The 17,698-nt window shown below is 40.9% G+C and overlaps 1 long non-coding RNA gene across 1 annotated transcript; it reads right to left on the reverse strand.

Moving 5' to 3' along the window:
* Positions 1 to 11,061: 11,061 nt before the first annotated feature.
* LOC138522529 (uncharacterized) lies at positions 11,062 to 14,669 on the reverse strand. The gene is made up of 3 exons (XR_011283320.1): positions 14,606 to 14,669; positions 14,053 to 14,169; positions 11,062 to 11,231 (listed from the first exon to the last, which is right to left on the reverse strand). It is a non-coding gene; the product is annotated as an uncharacterized lncRNA (long non-coding RNA).
* Positions 14,670 to 17,698: the final 3,029 nt, after the last annotated feature.

Raw genomic sequence — 17,698 nt, forward strand, 5'->3', positions numbered from 1 at the left:
GGAGAGAGGGAGAGAAAGCAGAGAAGAGGAAGGTTTTAAGCTGCTTCTTGAACTTTAGGGGTCCGGCACAAGTTTGAGATGGGCACGGAGGCCATTGCAGAGGGAGGCAACGGCAGAAGAGAGAGATCTACCCCCCACTCTCTGCCTGGAGTAGTGTCTAACCCTTAGAGAGTTGGAGGTAGCTGAGGAAGGTATTTTGGAAGAGAGTGTTGGATGTAGTGCGGGCCCCGGCCCCAGAAAGCTTTGTAGACAATGCAAAGGGTCTTGAACTTGATCCGTGCAGCCACCGGGAGCCAGTGGAGATATTTCATGGCTTGAGAGATATGGTGCCAGGACTTGAGGCAAAGGATAAGTCTCGCAGTCCTGTTTTGGATGAGTTGAAGAGGGTGGAGAGTAGAGGAATGCAGATTGAGACAGAGGCTGTTGCAGTAGTCCAGCCTAGAGAGAACTAGGGCTCTGAAGACAGTGATCCTCTGAGGCAAAGTGAGAAAGGGAAGAGTCCCTTTGAGGAGGATTTGCTGATAATGGGACTTCTTGGCGACGTCCGAGATGCGAGCAGAGAAAGAGAGAGTGGAGTCGAAGAAGACACCAAGGTTTTTAGACTCACAGGAAAGCGAAGGAAGAGGGCCCAAGGAGGGCAGCCAGAGTGAGAGAGGGAAAGCGGGAGAAGGGGTCCCAATGAGAAGGATGTCCGGCTTACTGGTATTAAGGCACAGATCATTGGAGGCGCACCAAACCTGAATCGCGGATAGACATCAGGAATGAGCGATAGATGAGAGGAGGCTGAGGGGAGCCTGAAGGAAAGCTGAGTGTCATCCACATAACACTGAAAGTTGGAGGAAAAGGTAGAGATGAGGTGGGACAAAGGGGCCAAGTAGAGGTTAAAAAATGAGGGTGAGAGGATAGAGTCCTGGGGAACGCCGCAGGTAAAGAGAGAGGTGGCGGAGAGAAGGGGACCAAGTTGGCAACACATGAGCAACGTGATCTCATAAAAGACAAGTAATCTCAGTTCAGTACTAATGTTGCCATGCAAAATAAATCCATTGCAACAACCCCTGAAGATAACGACAGGTGTACAATGATTGTCAATATCACATTTGAATGTGGATAAGCACACACCGTGGGCATTCACAGTACAACCCTTGCACCACTCAAACAGATACATAGAATTGCACCTAGACTAATCAATGGCACCAAAATATGTGAATAAAATGGCCCGACATTTAGAAACTTACACTGGTTACCAATAAAAACTTGTAACATAATCAAGAAAGCTTAGATGGGATAAAAACCTGTTGGAACTTATGTGCTGCCTTGACTAGCAGAAGAAATTGTGAAATTGGAGGTATTTCACAATTACCAAAGACACATAATGGAGAGATCAAAAAATTAAAGGGGAGAACAAAGAATACATTTTTGGCTATTATTAGCTCAGTGTTTGGGACAGCCGCCCATCTATGATCGGGAAGGCGTCATCGGTTTTGCAGTTTAGGAAACATGATAAGTAGCTGGTCAAATCATTTCTGAAATAAGTTTCTGAAGCTAGACATGGAGCAGGTAATTACCACCATGTACCCATACTATGCCAATGTGTCACATACATACATACATAGATATATATTCATACAGAGAGGAGATAATATTTTAAATATGATTATTTTGAAATTACCTTTATGGATCTTAAACATTGCATACACAGTTGCATTTTTTGTAATGAGTTTTGGCTGTAGAAGTAAAGGCACTGTCGGTCCTGGACAGTATGGACAATGTGTTTCCAGTGGAACAAACTTTAATGGTGGTTTTTTGTCTTCCAAAGTCAAATTCTGAGGGAGTTCTTCTGGAATTCTTTTTTTTTATATGTAAATATTCAACCATTTTCCTTACGTGCATACTGTTTGGTGGGTATTCACTGCCTTCCAACAATGAATCGACAGTATTTAGATCATCTTTATCATCTGAGGGATCATCATCACTGTCAATACCAGGAATATTGTTGTTGATATTTTCATGGTCTTTACCTTCCAGTAACTTTGGATGTTCCTGGAAAAGCCACCACATTGAAAGGTATCTGTGAACGCAGGTAGGAACCTTACGGCCGCCTTTACACTGACAGTGCCAATTTCCGGTTTTCGTATCAAATGTGACACGGGTTCTTTTGAAAATGCACCAGTAGTTTTGCTTGCCAGTGTACACAGAGAAATATACAAATCGAGCTGAAAACCGTTGATCTTTATAAAATAAACTGGGTACACAACACAAACCCCTGCATCACTCGCAGCTGAAACTATTTCCTGGCATTCTTTTTCTCTTGTTGAGGAAATAAGGTTTTGTTCTTCATTTCTTTTAATGAGTTTACCTGCAGTTCATTAGGGAACTGAAATGGGTCTGCTTTTTTTGCCATTTCCAAATGTTTGCACTCTAATGCTGGATGTCCACTGCGGCAAGCCATTGCCATGAATTCCCTACATTCAGAAATTTCACAAGCCAGAAGTTGTTTGCCAGATGTTTTTTGTATGTGTATTGGTGCTCTCTGTCCACTTTTAGCACGAGGCAAAAAATATATTCCATTTTTGTAATCCACACAGTGAACAGGATCTGAGGTAATACCATGGGTTTGCTGCTGGTGTCGTCTCAGTGAAGACTGCATGGAAAATTGAGTATCACAATGCTCACCCTGCATTGTTTTCGAAGATTGTTCCCGCCGATTTGTTTCGATAGGGGTATCTTCCTGTTTCCCTGATTCATGTGACGAGTGTATGTGATCCACTGGAATTAAAATAGGAATAATGGTTATTGGAAGCCTGTTATTGCTGGTGAATTAGGCTACGTTAATTCCACAAGATACTAAGGCATATTTATAAATGATGAAAAAACATAAACTTAAACATAACAGCATAATGGGTAAATGTACATATGGTAGCCGATTTAAGTACAAGGTTTGACATTCTTATATTGTAGAAATGTTCATTAGGTCAAAAGTAACCATTTTTAGACAGTTTTAAGCATTACAGTAAAACAATGAAATGTAAGATGCTTATTTAAATTAAACCTTGCCTTGTTTGGAATGATTTTCTCTCAATGTGTAACCTGTAAAACAAAGTGTTACATATTTTTACATTCAGATAATATTAAGAAAACGTTTTGAAATCATTATTTCCTACAATTTTGTGACATTGAATGATATCTACACCTGGCATCCAAACGCTACAGACTGAACATGTGTATTTTTAATAGACCTTGGATAGGCACTTTTTGATGTTATGGGATTGATGTGTGGTAGATGGTATGCGGATTGCCTGACAAGCTCTGTCTATGGGAATGTCTTACAGTCCTGGTGGAAGACTTGGGATTGCCTTGTGTGGAGCTGCTTGTGCATAAAATACTGTAACACTGCCTTCCCTTCTCTCTGTTTGTTAAGAGAAGCAATGTGTGCTGGTTTGATATAGGGAACTTAGGAGAGATAGTTTCCTGATTTTGGGTGGGTATGTAATGTCAGCTGTACTGCAGCTTCAGGAAACACACCTGACGTGTTGGTGCTCATAATTTGCTCTTTTTTCATGTTGCTGGTGTTGAGACAGCTTTTTCGGCAACCACACAGGGGCACCTGAGCGTACTGGAACTGCCGGCTCTGCAGTTACACCCCTCCTGCTTTGTCTTAAAGGGATGAATCACAAAGGCCTGGCTGCTCAGGGGGCAGGGGGGGAGCAGGTCAAAAATGTTTGAAGACCACTGGCCTAGTGGATTTACAATGTGAGGCAACATCTTTGATTGGCATGCTCGTCAGAGTCTCATATAAAAAACAATCCAGTGTGCTCGTGTATGGACATCACACATTTCGCAGCTATCTCTATAAAAAAATTAACACCAACACAGATGGGCGGGGCAGGGGGGTCTCGAACAATTTATTGTTTGATCGGGGGGGCCTTGGCACAAAGAGTTTGAAGACTAGAGTGACTTAAAGGAATGGGGTTTCTGGGTTCTACAATAAGGAGGATTTGTGGAGTGGCAACAAACCATCACAAACTTGGGTATTCTTCAGTGGGAAGTGGAGAATATGGTCTCTCATCTGATGGAGTCACCACCTTCACAGTTCTTAAAGCCATCTGTGACAGGCTTCAAACTTAAATGTGATGGGTTTACATCTAGTTCATGCAAAGGTGGTTGCTAAACTTTGCAGAAGCAATATGATTTGAATAGCCAAATAAATAATGAAAAGCAATGACAAGAAAAAGGGTTGGGCAAGTGGATGAAGCAATGTCACATTTTAAGCAATATTTAATTGAGTCAATTGTAAAGTTTCTGATTGCTGGGGAGAAACAAAACCACTGACATACGATTTGCAATCCTTAATTATGATATGAATTTGTGTTACATTTAAATATGTGGCGTGAACAAACAATGTATAGCATGTATCCGAAAACTACCATTCGGTCACAATTCGTCTGCTGCAAAGAACAATTTGAAGGTGCATTGCTATTCATCAGGAGTCATATAGGCAAACAAAAAATGTGGGTGTGTCACAAGTTATATCCACAAACCTCTGATTAAATAAAAATTAAGTCAATTCACAGGCACTTTTCTGAGTAATGAAAACACAGTGGTGGTGATTTTAAATTAAATGGTAATTGTACTGGATGGGATGGCAAGATTAGCACTTAAACAGTGTTGGGTACCCTGCATGCAAACTTTTACTTTTTCAAGGCACAGTCCAAAGGTAATAATTAAAGCATGTGACCATGTAATGTGCTCAGTTTTGAAGGACATGTAAATGCTGCCTGCATTTACGCTTTGCAGGCACCATTTACAATGTATTCTTATGGAATCTATCTGCTATGAGCAGGTGCTAAATGGAAAAGGATGCCATAGAAATCCATTGGTTAAGCACATGCATGAAATTGTGTTATGCAGGAAAACAAAGTGTACCTTCGCGAAATGAGAGAAAGCACAGAGGTGATATTAATTGTGTTCAATGCTTTTTGTCCATACTGGGGCCAGGCCAGTAAATTAAAGCATAAAAACATTAAGAATTGCTTTGATGCCCTGCTTTCATGCCCTGATTTAAAAAATGCTTATATAAAAATGGAAACCAGTATGTAATAAAATAATTCAAGAATTCTAATAGCCAATTAGTCCCTGAAAGTGGTGTAAAACATAACCCATTTAAGGAAAAAAGATTTTAAACAAAGAAATATTGATGAAGCACGATTGCATCTGTTAAAAGTTTGACTTGTATTAGCTAAGTGAACAGGTTTGGCATTGTTTGGGTGAATATGTTTTCACCTTTGCCAAACACAAACGGATGCTCACATTTTACACATGCAAAGTGGGGAATGCTAATTTGTTCTGCATTCTTTTAGCCTCTATTTTGGAATTATAAAACATGATGGATAGCATTGCAGGAGCATGGAAATTTGACCGAATTACCCCCATCCTATGCGAACTACATTGGCTTACACTACAAGCCAGCATACTGTTGAAGACTACGTATATCATGTACAAAGCAGTCATGAGTAGCACACCAGCATAACTCGAGGCTAAGCACCACATATCTGGTTGCACACCCTTCTCATGCAGAAAATCAACCAACCAGGTTGAATCACAACTTGTGCACAGATGACCAGCAAACAATCCTTCCCTTGTCATGCACCCACACTCTGTAACTTGATCCAGGTGTCAGCTCTGAATGACTACACAATTCTACAATTTCACAGATCTATCAAAAAATTGATCTTTCAACGACACCTGAACAAGGACTAATCCCAATGGATGCATATACCGACGCACAGACCTCAGACTTAAGAGCTACTATTACAAAGTGGCAGCCCAAATGCCGGCTACCCACACTCTGTACAGCTCTGCCCTGCACTCAGGGTAGGTCAGCGCTTTAAAACAATAAAATAAAATAAAATAAAATAAATAGAACCTTTCGGTGAATCAGTAGCAAATTGAGCGAGGTGCATTTTGCTCCTTTCAAGAAAGGGACATATATTTGCGGATGCAAAAACTGCTTTCTCACTTGTCATCAATGACTTTGCCAAATGCAGATGCAGTATAACATGGAACTTATTACAATTTGAGATAACATATTGATATTGTTAGCAGAAAAAAACATGTAATAAAGTGAGTTTTACACTTGAACAATAACAGCTGATTACATTTGTTGAATCTATTTGATAGAATGTAATGTAATAAATGAAGCAGTATTTTTTATTTAATCAATTCTGCTTAGTAAATATTAAAAAAAACTTACCATGTTTTGTTCGCAAGTGAGCGGGTTATTAGGATAAAGCAAATAGGACAGTGCCAATGGTTTCGATTTTTTGTCTGTAGTTGTAATTGTGGACAATTGCAAGGAATTATGTATCCATCTGTAGAATTTAAAATAATACATGTGCATTATGAAAACAACAAACACAGCGAGACATAGTTGATTAAAATGAAAAATTGCTTTTCAATGATGTGATTTGGAAAAAAAAGAGGAATAGGTATAATGGTTTCAGTACTTGTTGATACTCATTGGTGCCACAGTCCTTCTGTAACTCTCGAAAAAATGGAAGGGGGATTTAGTCTTTTAATACACAATACTGGATGTGGTTGTATATGATCAATATAGCGCACCTGTTAAAGCGGTAGCACCATGACACGAGACAGGATTTACCTACACAAGCAGTGGACAAATATGAAGCGTAAAAGGGGCTAGCAGATTTAAAAGGACCAAGAGGCACTGAACTCTGACAAATGGGAAACAACCACCATCTGGACAGCAGAGGAGGAAAAGGTGCAGCCAATTATTGAAATGGAGCGGTTGACTGGCTTACAGAGGGGTTGTGATACTTGTGCGACAAATGCATTTGACTAGCCCAAAAAGAAAGCATGTATGGCATGCAGCCAAAAGTGTCTACTCAATGCAGGCACAACATGTGAGTACATACAGAAAGGAGTCTTTCATCAATGACTATGGAAACAGGATCAATCAGGTAGGCATACAACAGATGTGTACCATTGTTAACTGTACACAGCATGTACAACATGTAAATACACACACACACACACACACACACGACAAAAGCAAAGAGAGCACCTGCTGTGATGAATGTGAACTATTCGTCCATTCTCTGCAGAGGGGAGCCACCACCTTTAAAGCTAGTGATGTAAGCAGACTAAGCAAGACCCACTTTAGGAGGCAGGGAAATTGCGACCACACTGAGAGTGACTCCCCTTTTGGGGACAAGCACACACATTCATGTAAGCAATTCCCTGCACAGAGTACAATGTGTGCCTACATGTGAATCGGGAAGACTGTTGTTACTTCTGTTTTGGACTCTACAAATAGTTACCTTGCTTCAATCGCTTTGGCTTCAGGTAATGCTGCACTAAACAGTTAAAGAGCAGCAACAATCCCCTTTTGATTGTCATGACATACTGTGAGAAACCCTGGGTATTCTCCCAGTTAGACCCTGGGAATCCCTTATTCAGGTGGCCAGGACACGGCCATCGCTGCTGGATAAGTTCCTGGGGGTCGACCAGTGGGGGAGGGTCATCTGGGTAGGGGATCCCAGGGTTATACTCTGGGAAATGCCCCAGGAGAGATGCAGTATTATACCAGAGAAAGGGACGAGGACCACAAGGTCCCCGAGGCTTTTATGGGCTGTTGTAAATTGACCTACCTTCCACCCGATAAAATTCCCTTTCGAGAATCCATCATCCCCTCCACCTCTGTTGAATATATTACAAACCCTGTTGTATTCAGAAACAATATTTCTAGGAATCCTTGCTTTCCTGTTCCCTATTCAAATGCTCCCCATCATTTTCCTTCACATTCCTCTAATTATTCTTTCCCGAAACCCCAGTATACTGCATTGACAAAACACTACGATTCCCACAATCCCCTTTGTTCATTTCCCCATCCCAGCCAATCCCGTCCTTCTGATTATTGTTTCCGGAAAATCCCAATCTCCTGGAACAGAGTACTATCATTCCCACAATTTCCTATGTGCTGTTCTATATCCGAGTCATTTTTGTACAATTTGCAAACCTTCCCTATCATACCCCGTAGGACACTCAGGTACTATACCACCCTCCTTTTCCACTCTGAACCTTTCATCCCAGTGTGACATACAACAGACTTGTAATGTTAAACCTGTGTACCTGGCAGGTCAAAACAAGAGGGTCAGGCAAAGTCAGGAGATTAACTTGAACCACACACACCTGATGGCCCTTCCTTTTACCAACAGGGATGAAAGGTGGAGTAGAAGAGTGCAGTAAAAGCAAGGCGAGAAAGATAAGCCTAGCAGACATCACGACGAGACGGCTAACACGCGGATGTTCAAACCAAGAAGAAAGGTGGCAGAAAGCGAGAGGGTGGCGAGGCAGAAGGTAAACTTGCACTTTTCGTTCCAGACCCACAGAACCTTCATTGACTTGTCCTGAAACAGAGGTGAACGGTACATACGCAAGCTTATGCCGATAAGCAGGAGCAAGGGAAGCTCCCGCGCCTGTGGTACCGTCCTAGACTCAATGAAAGCCGAAACCAAGCGGTGCAACACAGCTGGTGAGTCGAGGGGAGAATCGATAAGCACCTGGCTGTGTTGAGTGAAAAGCGACAAGTGGCAAGTTTAAGCATATTGCATTGAATTGTGATTGAACTGTAAAATGTGGTTAAGAGGAGACCAGCTGAAGAGAGAAACCAGCACAATGTGGGTGCTAACTCGAGAAGTGCTGTTTACTCCCCGCTAGAATAGAGCTACAGAAACCAGAAGGCCATAGGAAGGCCACAAAAAGAAAGTGGTCATACGTGAGGGTTGAGCAAAAGCCCCGTATAATCGAAAGACTTTGATTCGTAAGTTGGCTAAAAGTAAGGGAAGTGAGTCCTGAATTGTGAATGAAGGAAAGGAACGTGAATCCTGCAAACATTTCAAACCAGTAGAAAGTTTTGAAAAGGCAATAATGAACACGGAGGGGGGATGCCGGAGGAGGGGGACAAAGTCTAAAAGTCCTGAGAAACAGAGTGTTAAAGTGAACCCAAAAAAAAGGAGGTCCACTGAACTGTTTGACAAAGATTAAGAAACTAAGAAGAGTCCGAGCCTGGACGAGAGAGATCCGGGGTAAAGCTAAAGTCAGCAATGGAAGTTGAGAGATGCCCGAGCCCGAACGAGGGAGATCCAAGGAGTGAAGCTATCATCCAAAGTTTAATGAGAAAAGAATAAGAGATACAAAGAAATACAATTGTGAATGGGTCAGCCCAGAAGAGGCAGACAAACAGGTGAAGTTGCCACTCTATCTGAATCTCGGATTAAAATTGAGAAGGGCCAGCCCACAAGAGGGGGACCCAGGGATGAGCCCATCACCCAGTGTATTTTGAGAACACACTTTTATTTGTTAAAAAAACTTTTATTTGTTAAAGGAAGTTTTGTTTTTGTTGTTTGAATACATCAAACCCTGAAGGCATTAGACTTTCAGAGGAAACGATACTTGGAAGTCGACAGTCCTGAGAACAGCCATTGGAACTTTCATCTCATGACAGAGAATCCCGAGAATCTACTGTACTGCAAGCTGCCATCTTATTCCCTGTCTAAAACATGGGAAAGGGAGACCCAAGCCACCGCATACTGATGTATCATTTTGAGAACACTTGTTTCTTTTGATGAGAACTATCCCACACACCCTTTTGGTATTAGTTGTGAGGTTTGGCAATAGGTCTCTTAGTATAGGCCACTTTGATTTGACACAACACCACTAGGACTGCCTTATTTGTCATTTGATGGTCGACACTTGTCCCCATCTTAGATTTATGTTTAGATTAGGTGTTTTTCCAACCATCACACCACTTTCATTGTTCAATAAACACCCTTGAACTGTGATCACTTTGTTCTGTCTTAATTGTTGTCACCATGAGTTCTTCACAGTACATAACTCAAAAGAGAGATAGAGAATCCTATGCAGAGGTAATCCTACGACGAGAGGATGTCATGGAGGGGCAGAGCCAAACTAGACGTGGACCCGGCGTTAGCGCGGGACGTGAGATGATCACTAGCAAGATACTAGAAGACTGGCATCCTGAATGGAAATTAGGCCAAAGTAGAGAGAGTGAGACGGAGATGGTAAAGCAAAGGCCCACTCGGTGCGGCATCCACACAGAAGTCGTGGTGGACCTCGGGCCCATTACAAAAACGGAGTCCAGACCGCAGAAGTGATTGGTTCCCCTATCGGCGCATGAAAGGCGCATCAGCTGACAAGCAGGGTTGAAAAAGGAGAGAAGATTCTCCCAAAGAGGTAATTCCGCTGAGAGGGCCAAACAGATGTATGCACATCTGTGAGAGCCTAAAAGGTTATGGAAGACATGAACAAATTGAACAGACAGACATCCACCAGAGACAACGATAAAGCAGGTGTTTTGGAGAAAAAAAAGGGCTTTGGGGAAAACCCGGAAAGCGAGACATTGTTTAGTACTATCAGGCATAGAGGTATGATTGTCCTAAAACACTCTCTTTGGGAGATGGGTGGCCCATTATACATGTATGGTATGACTATTTTGGACAGTTGTATGACAAAGGTGCTGAGAAAGTTGCTGTCATACCAATATTGGGAGAATCTATTAAGGGTGCAGATAGTGGTGGGATAGGGCATTAGATACACTACACACCTCTTACATACTAAGCATCCATAGCAGGAGTGGTCACTTGGCACCTGTGGCTACCTCACAATACCATCCTAGACTTACCATTGGACTTCATGACATAGAGAAGAGCATATTGTGATATAAAAATACACAAACAGCAATAATGAAGAAAACACCTTGATGTGTTATGCTATTTATAGAGTTTTGTTACTAATGGGATAACAATGGTAAGGGTTGCCGCAGGAACGGCGCACTGCGACCAAGTGTGGGATCTACAGACCTTAGTTTCCAGGGGGGTGGAAAATGAGACGGATCAGAGGAGGGATAAAGATGGATCTGTTTTATTTTAAAAAATATTACAGAGAGTGAAGAATGTGTGATGTCAAAACAGACCCACAATAAATGTTATGAAAATGTAATCTGTTGCAATACTATACCTTCTGAACCATTGGTAAAGAGCACTGCTAATTTCCAATGTTGAGTAATAAGATGTTGCTCAGTACATTGTACTTTCTTCTTGCAAAATGTGCAGATGTCGCTTTTGCTGCAGATGAAGATGAAATCATGTTGGTCTGAAAATCCAAACTTCATGTTTCTTTTTTTATCTGTTGATCTGTGAATGACATGCAATATTTAAAATATAATTAAATAACAAAAAGAAAACACCATGAATAGAAATCTAAATAAAATTAAACCTATAATTCATGTGCATTGCCAATGCAGCATTTCCTTTTAACTTTGCAAACCACCTCTATAGGGCCTAAAAGGAACACACTAGAACCCTTGCCTTATTAACTACAATCCGCCTTCTGAAGACTGATGGAGGCATTGATGGTGTTTTAGGTCTTTGGCATGCAAAGAAAGACAAAAGTAGTAAATATAGCATGAGATATTTAGTGGCATCTATCCTTCTATGAGAGCCGTTCTTTAATAATTTGTTTTGGACAAACAATTATGCGTGGTGTCAAATTCAAAGCTTAGCCTTGAAAAACGATGTGACTCTTCCTCTGTAATCTTAACAACACATTTGGAATGAGTTATTTAAAGCTATCCATTCTTTCAGATGCACTACAGAAATAATCTAGTCACATATGTTCTGTATAACAAATAGATGATTTAGGAAAAACGGAGCAAGGCATGTGTAACATCCACAACACCTGCTTGGAGGGGATTAGCATTTTCTAAGAAAGAGGGAGAGTACCTTTTTCCTTTTGGTGGTGTTCCTTTGTCACGTGCAAGCAACACTACTTGGTATCTGCACAGATCCCGGAAAAAGGTTTGAATCTTAAATACCAAATGGATTGGGCCATAAAACCTGTTTTTGTAATTAAATAATTGTGGTACTATGTGCCCAAAAAAAGGGTACTGTATTGGTACTTGCCTACGTTCCTAGCCATTTAGCATTGTGGACAAATGATAGTTAAAATTATGAGTAAATATTACTAAGAATACTTCAGCCAGTGCAAAATATATGTGTAGCCCTAGAAAACACTTTGTTAAAATGTGATCATGTTTCAAATCATACAGAATGCAACGTGGGACATCTAGTACAGCGGTGTATTATATTTACGAACTAAAAGACTGTTTTCTTTTCATTGCTTTTCAAGCACATTATGGGATGTAATGTATAAATAGAGCAAATGAGTGATTGCTAAAAGTTTTTGAAATAATCGTAACCTCTGGCATTGCTCGAGGAAACACTCTAGGCAATCATTCTTCGGTTTGCCAAGCCTTTACAGAAGGGGAGAAAAACATGTACAAATAAAATATTTTTCCACAAAAAAGGGGAAGTCTGTCCAGGACACATTTTTAAAATCCATTGACAACAAGCAACCACAGACATATTTCATACTCATTCTGCGTCATCAGCAAGGTATTACATGGGTCTCTAGGCACAACATGTTCTGGACCCACATCTGGGCTGAAACATGTGTGGGATTGATTACATTTCTGTGCAGAGGGGTGGTCTGCAATTCAGGCTGCACCGCTTATATTAATGGTAGGACCAAAGCAAATGTAAATATAGCTGGTTCCTTTTTGCAACAGTGAACACATGCTTAATATATGGTGTGGAAAGTTGCACAGAGCAATGTCAGTGGTTAACATTATTTCATAATGTCCCACCCCTCACATGTTTTGGTTAAAGTATGTATGAATATATCAACATTTGGGGAAACTATTGCAATCAATCATCAATCATTGCTTCACTGCACACTTAATTTTAGGGAACACGTATAAAGAAATATTAATTAAATATTAACATAAAGGTAACAGAGTAATTAGGCACTGGGTGGGAATTAATATATTTAGGAAGACTTCAAAAAACACTCACTCAATGGATTACTGTAGGTACTTGGAAATAATTACTTGGTGTAGTCACCTGAAAAGTGCTAATAAGATCATTATACTGATTGATGATGTCTGTTCCTCTGTGCGATAGAAATCCTAACTGACCAAAAGTGCAAATATATTTAAGAACTGTTAGGTAGTAGAAGTAGAAGTGGGACAAAAGGGTGGCATGTTTGTTGGCCTAAACTCATATTTACCAAAAGAATTACAAAAAACCCCATCTGTCCCTAAAACTAAGAGGGATTTCCCTGTATCAAATAACAATAAGGATGATGTTAGAATGTCAATCAAAAGCAAATAGTTAAATGTCCTGTGCCCAAAACCTATTTCCGACCTTTACACTCCAAAGAAAACTGTAACATAAGTGATACACTGTTTTCAGAAGGATGGATCCACCCTCCACGAATTTCATACCCTGCTCCTTTTTTTGCTCTGCACCCACCCACCCCTACTGGGGCACAACCAGGGTATTCCCTTCCCTGCCCTCCACACCCACCCCCACAAGCCCTATTTGGCCCACATCTCCGGGGCGAACACCACTTGTCCCCTGCTTTCTTTCATGCATACTCATTAACACAAAATCTGCTGGCAAAATGAAACACATCATATACAACTTAATTCCCTCGGAAAGTCCAGACTTCACTTTCATCACAGAAACCTGGTTCTCTGATGTCTTCTCATCCATCGCACACGAGGCATTCCCCCAGGCTACACACAGCAGCCATAACAGAACTAGCAGAGCAGGCTGGATTGCATCCTCCACAAACCAAACGTCTTCATTTCACACTCCACAAAACAAGCCTGGAACACAGACTGCAAATCCTTCCTTGTGACATTTCTCATCAACCCATATCTTACACACAGTTTTTACTCATCTACAGACATCCAGCAAACACCTCCTACTCAAAGCAGGAAAAACAGATAGAAGCCTCATCTTAGGGGCCTGTTTGTTCTTAGAATACTTGGTGCCTAACTACGGTCTCCATGTATACTTGTTGTGATTCGGAATGTGGAATGGTGGGGGGTTGGAGGTTGAAGCTCTGCAGGGAGTTTGTGTCTGGCTTCCAGGCTGGGGTTTGTCTTACCCTGTCTCTTGAACTAAACCTCCTCGAAGTTCCTTCTTGGTGTGGCGTACTTTATTGGTGGGGCCCTCCACAACAGTTATTCAACCACCTCTGAGGTAAGCCAGGGCAGCAATGAACCTGCAAATAAATTGTAACAGGCGACAAAGAAATAAAAGTCCAGCAGAAAACAGGACAGAATGCACGCAACATTTGTGAAACCAGGAAAACAGCCGAAACACAAGGGTAGGTATCACATTCCATGCTCATGGAAAATAACCAATGGCAACGCCACCAACTCACACACATCTGCCAACACACAACACTCTTAAGATACAACACACAGCATATCTGCCATAAAAATACAGCTTTCACTTACGACAAAAATTCAGTCTAGATGGACACATCGGTATAGTATGCATGCCGCGCCTGCATAATATACCGATGATCGTACTGCACCCATCCACATGCCACCTTGATATTGGTAGGTAGTAGGGACTTGACTACCCCTATCCTACTTTGTATTGACCATAATACACAAAACCATTCTAAAATCATCAGAACAAATGTCTCATACCTTGGACTCTGCTCCATCAGGGGCGTTCACCATTTGCGAAAAGGCAAGGCTATACAAATGACAAATTACATCACATTATATGACCTTTCGAGAGGCTCTGAAAACTTTCCTGGGGCAAGCTTGAATGTGTTATATCTAAGGGCTGTTCAAACTAAATCTGAATATTTAACAACATTTGTAAATGATGTTTTCATGATCATGCATATACTCAGATATAAAAGTTATAAATATTATCAGTAGGATATGGTTGTTTTGTACTTATCATAGTTCGTACAGTCATGTGTGAAATGCATGAATTAATGTACAACAACACACACTTTAATATTGCTACCATACTGTTTTGGAAAAAATTTACACAATAGAATTGACATTTAAGGCATTAAACAATAACAGATTTAGGATTGAACTGTTTTTTAAGTTTAGTACTATTCAAGAAAAGCACAAGATGCAAATACTTACATTAAATTGTTTCGATCCTGCAAACTTTCCGAATAGCACGTGCAGTTTGTTTAAAGATGTAACTCAAAATAGAAAAGGGACCATCACTGAACCATGTGACCGTTCACATTAGAGGAAGAATTTGAAGGACTCATAATTGCATGTGCAGTTTACGAATCCAACTCAAACTAGAAAAGGGACCATCAATAAACCATATGAAAGTTTACACTAGAGTCTGAACAACTGATTTCATTGGGATGTGTTGGTCTGGTGGTTAAGGAGCTAGCCGCGACATCGGGAAGGCTTGTGAGATCGAATCCTCTTAAGAGCTTTCCATTTTTATTTTTAAAATAGTATTATAATTAATTGGAGCTTCCCATTTTTATTTTGAAAATAGAGGATTATCATTTTAAAAACGAAGCGACATCGGGACATCTATTTGTTTTGCCATGGAAGTGACACGCGGGACATCTATTTGTTTTGCCTGGCATGTGACACCTGTTACTTAGTTTAAGTTAGAGGAAATTAACTCCTGCTACGAGCGTGATAGTCTAGTGGAGAAAGAGCTAGCCTCAACATCCACGAGGTCTTCTGATCAAATTCTGTAAGGAGCTGCTCATTTTTTTTTTTAAATTGGAGGTTCACGTTTTTATTTTTAAAAAAGAGGATTATAATTTGAAAAACAAACAAATATGAGGTACATCTGATATATGTGGGGACTGGCATGTGGCACCTGCCAGTAGCACGTGTCACTTGCCAGTGGCACGTGTCACTTGTAGTAGTGACATACAGTGGCATGTGTCACTGGCACATGACACATGCCATATTCGGCTCCAACCCCTACTGCCCAGAGATCTACGCGCCCGGAATGCCACGCCCGCACTGTCACAAGGCCACGCCTACATGCCCTCAATGCCACGCCCACACAGTCGCAAGACCACGCCCACATGCCTTACACCTTCATGTTATATATGGAATGTAATATAAAGCTTATCTGCTCTGCACAAACAAAGTCAAAGCAGGTAAGGTTGTGTTTCTCAATCTCCAGGGCTTAGTGTAATGATCTGTTATTCAAATATCTAAATTATTATAAGAAGCTGTGAAGCTGAGAGTTAGGTGACTAGAGAAGGATCATCATTGCTAGGCTGGAATGAACAGAAAAAACTGGGAATAAAAATACAAGCCAAAGCGGAATTCCCATTATGATTGCTGAAATGAGAGACCAATGGGAAAAGAAATGTCCTAAAGTATTCACAGATGATCTCGGGATACTGAATGGATATAAACCACCAGCTCAGATTAAAGAGAAACGCTGTTCCAAAATTACATAAGGTTAGCTTAGTCCCACAGAATCTCAAGAGCAAAGTAAAAGCAGAAATTGAAACTCTGCTCCAGGGGTGTCATAGAGAGAGTGGAAGGTTCTGAGTGGTTGTCACATGTGGTAATAGCCGCTAAACCCAGTGGTGACAGAAGACTATGTGTAGATTTGAGAGAACTTAATAAGAACATATTAGTTGAACGTTATCCCCTGCCAAATATTAGCGAGAGGTTAGCAACGTTGAGCAAAGTGAGTGCCTTTTCTGTCATTGACTTGTCGCAGGCATGCCATCAAGTTCCACTTCCAGAAGATTGTCAATGTCTCACCTCTTTCCTGACCTCTGAAGGAACATTTAAATACTGTAAGATGCCATTTGGCTTAGCTTCAGCAGCCACAGTATTTCAGAGTGTAATGGAAATGTTTATGGAGGGAGTTCATAATTTGGTAATATTTCAAGATGATGTATTATTATATGCCGATTCCAAAGAAGAGCAGGATCAGTTACTTAGAACAGTACTATCAAGATTGGGGGATGCAGTCTTAACAGTCAAAAGAAACAAGTGTAAAATATCGGTAGACACTGCAGAGTACCTTGGTCACGTAGTATCCAGCCAAGGCATAAATCCAAAAATGAGTCTGGTGGATGCGATTGAGAGTGCACCATGTCCCTCGGATAAAGACAAAGTTAGATCATTTCTTGGACTAGCAGAATATTATCATGAATTCGTAAAGAATTTTGCCATAATTTCCACACCTATAAGAGCCTTATTTAAAAAAAGGGGTGAAATTCCAATGGTGCACACAATGTGAAGTAGTATTTAAGGAAATTAAAGAAGGAATTGTGCGTGCTCCTTCAATTGGAAAATTTAGTGATGGTGACCGCACAATGTTGGTGGTTGATGCTGGGCTCGGAGCAACCTTGTTACAATACGATTTTAATAAGGTGGAGAGAGTCATAGCTTTTGCCTCTAGAACTCTCAAAGGGGCAGAAGTGAACTACTCAGTTATAGAACGAGAGGGAATGGCTATGTTCTGAGCCATTAATCATTTTAAGTATTTCTTGTGGGGAAGAAAGTTTAGTGTGCGGTCAGATCACAAACCTTTGGTACAACTATTTAATAGTGGAAGATGGGCAGCAGGATCTCCGAGGATCAGTAGATGGGGTCTGGGGCTCCAGGAGTACAACTTTGAGGTGGACTATTTACCTGGGAAAAACAATGTTGTGGCACATTTTTTGTCTAGGATGCCAGTAGATAGCAATGTGATGACTAATGCTGGGTATGATGATGGGTATGTAGTTGCTGAACTAGTAACTGTGGACAGGGAGGAGTTGGCCA

Source organism: Ambystoma mexicanum, chromosome 1q, assembly GCF_040938575.1.
Source record: "Ambystoma mexicanum isolate Mex_15411 chromosome 1q, UKY_AmexF1_1, whole genome shotgun sequence".
NCBI classification, from domain to species: domain Eukaryota; kingdom Metazoa; phylum Chordata; class Amphibia; order Caudata; family Ambystomatidae; genus Ambystoma; species Ambystoma mexicanum.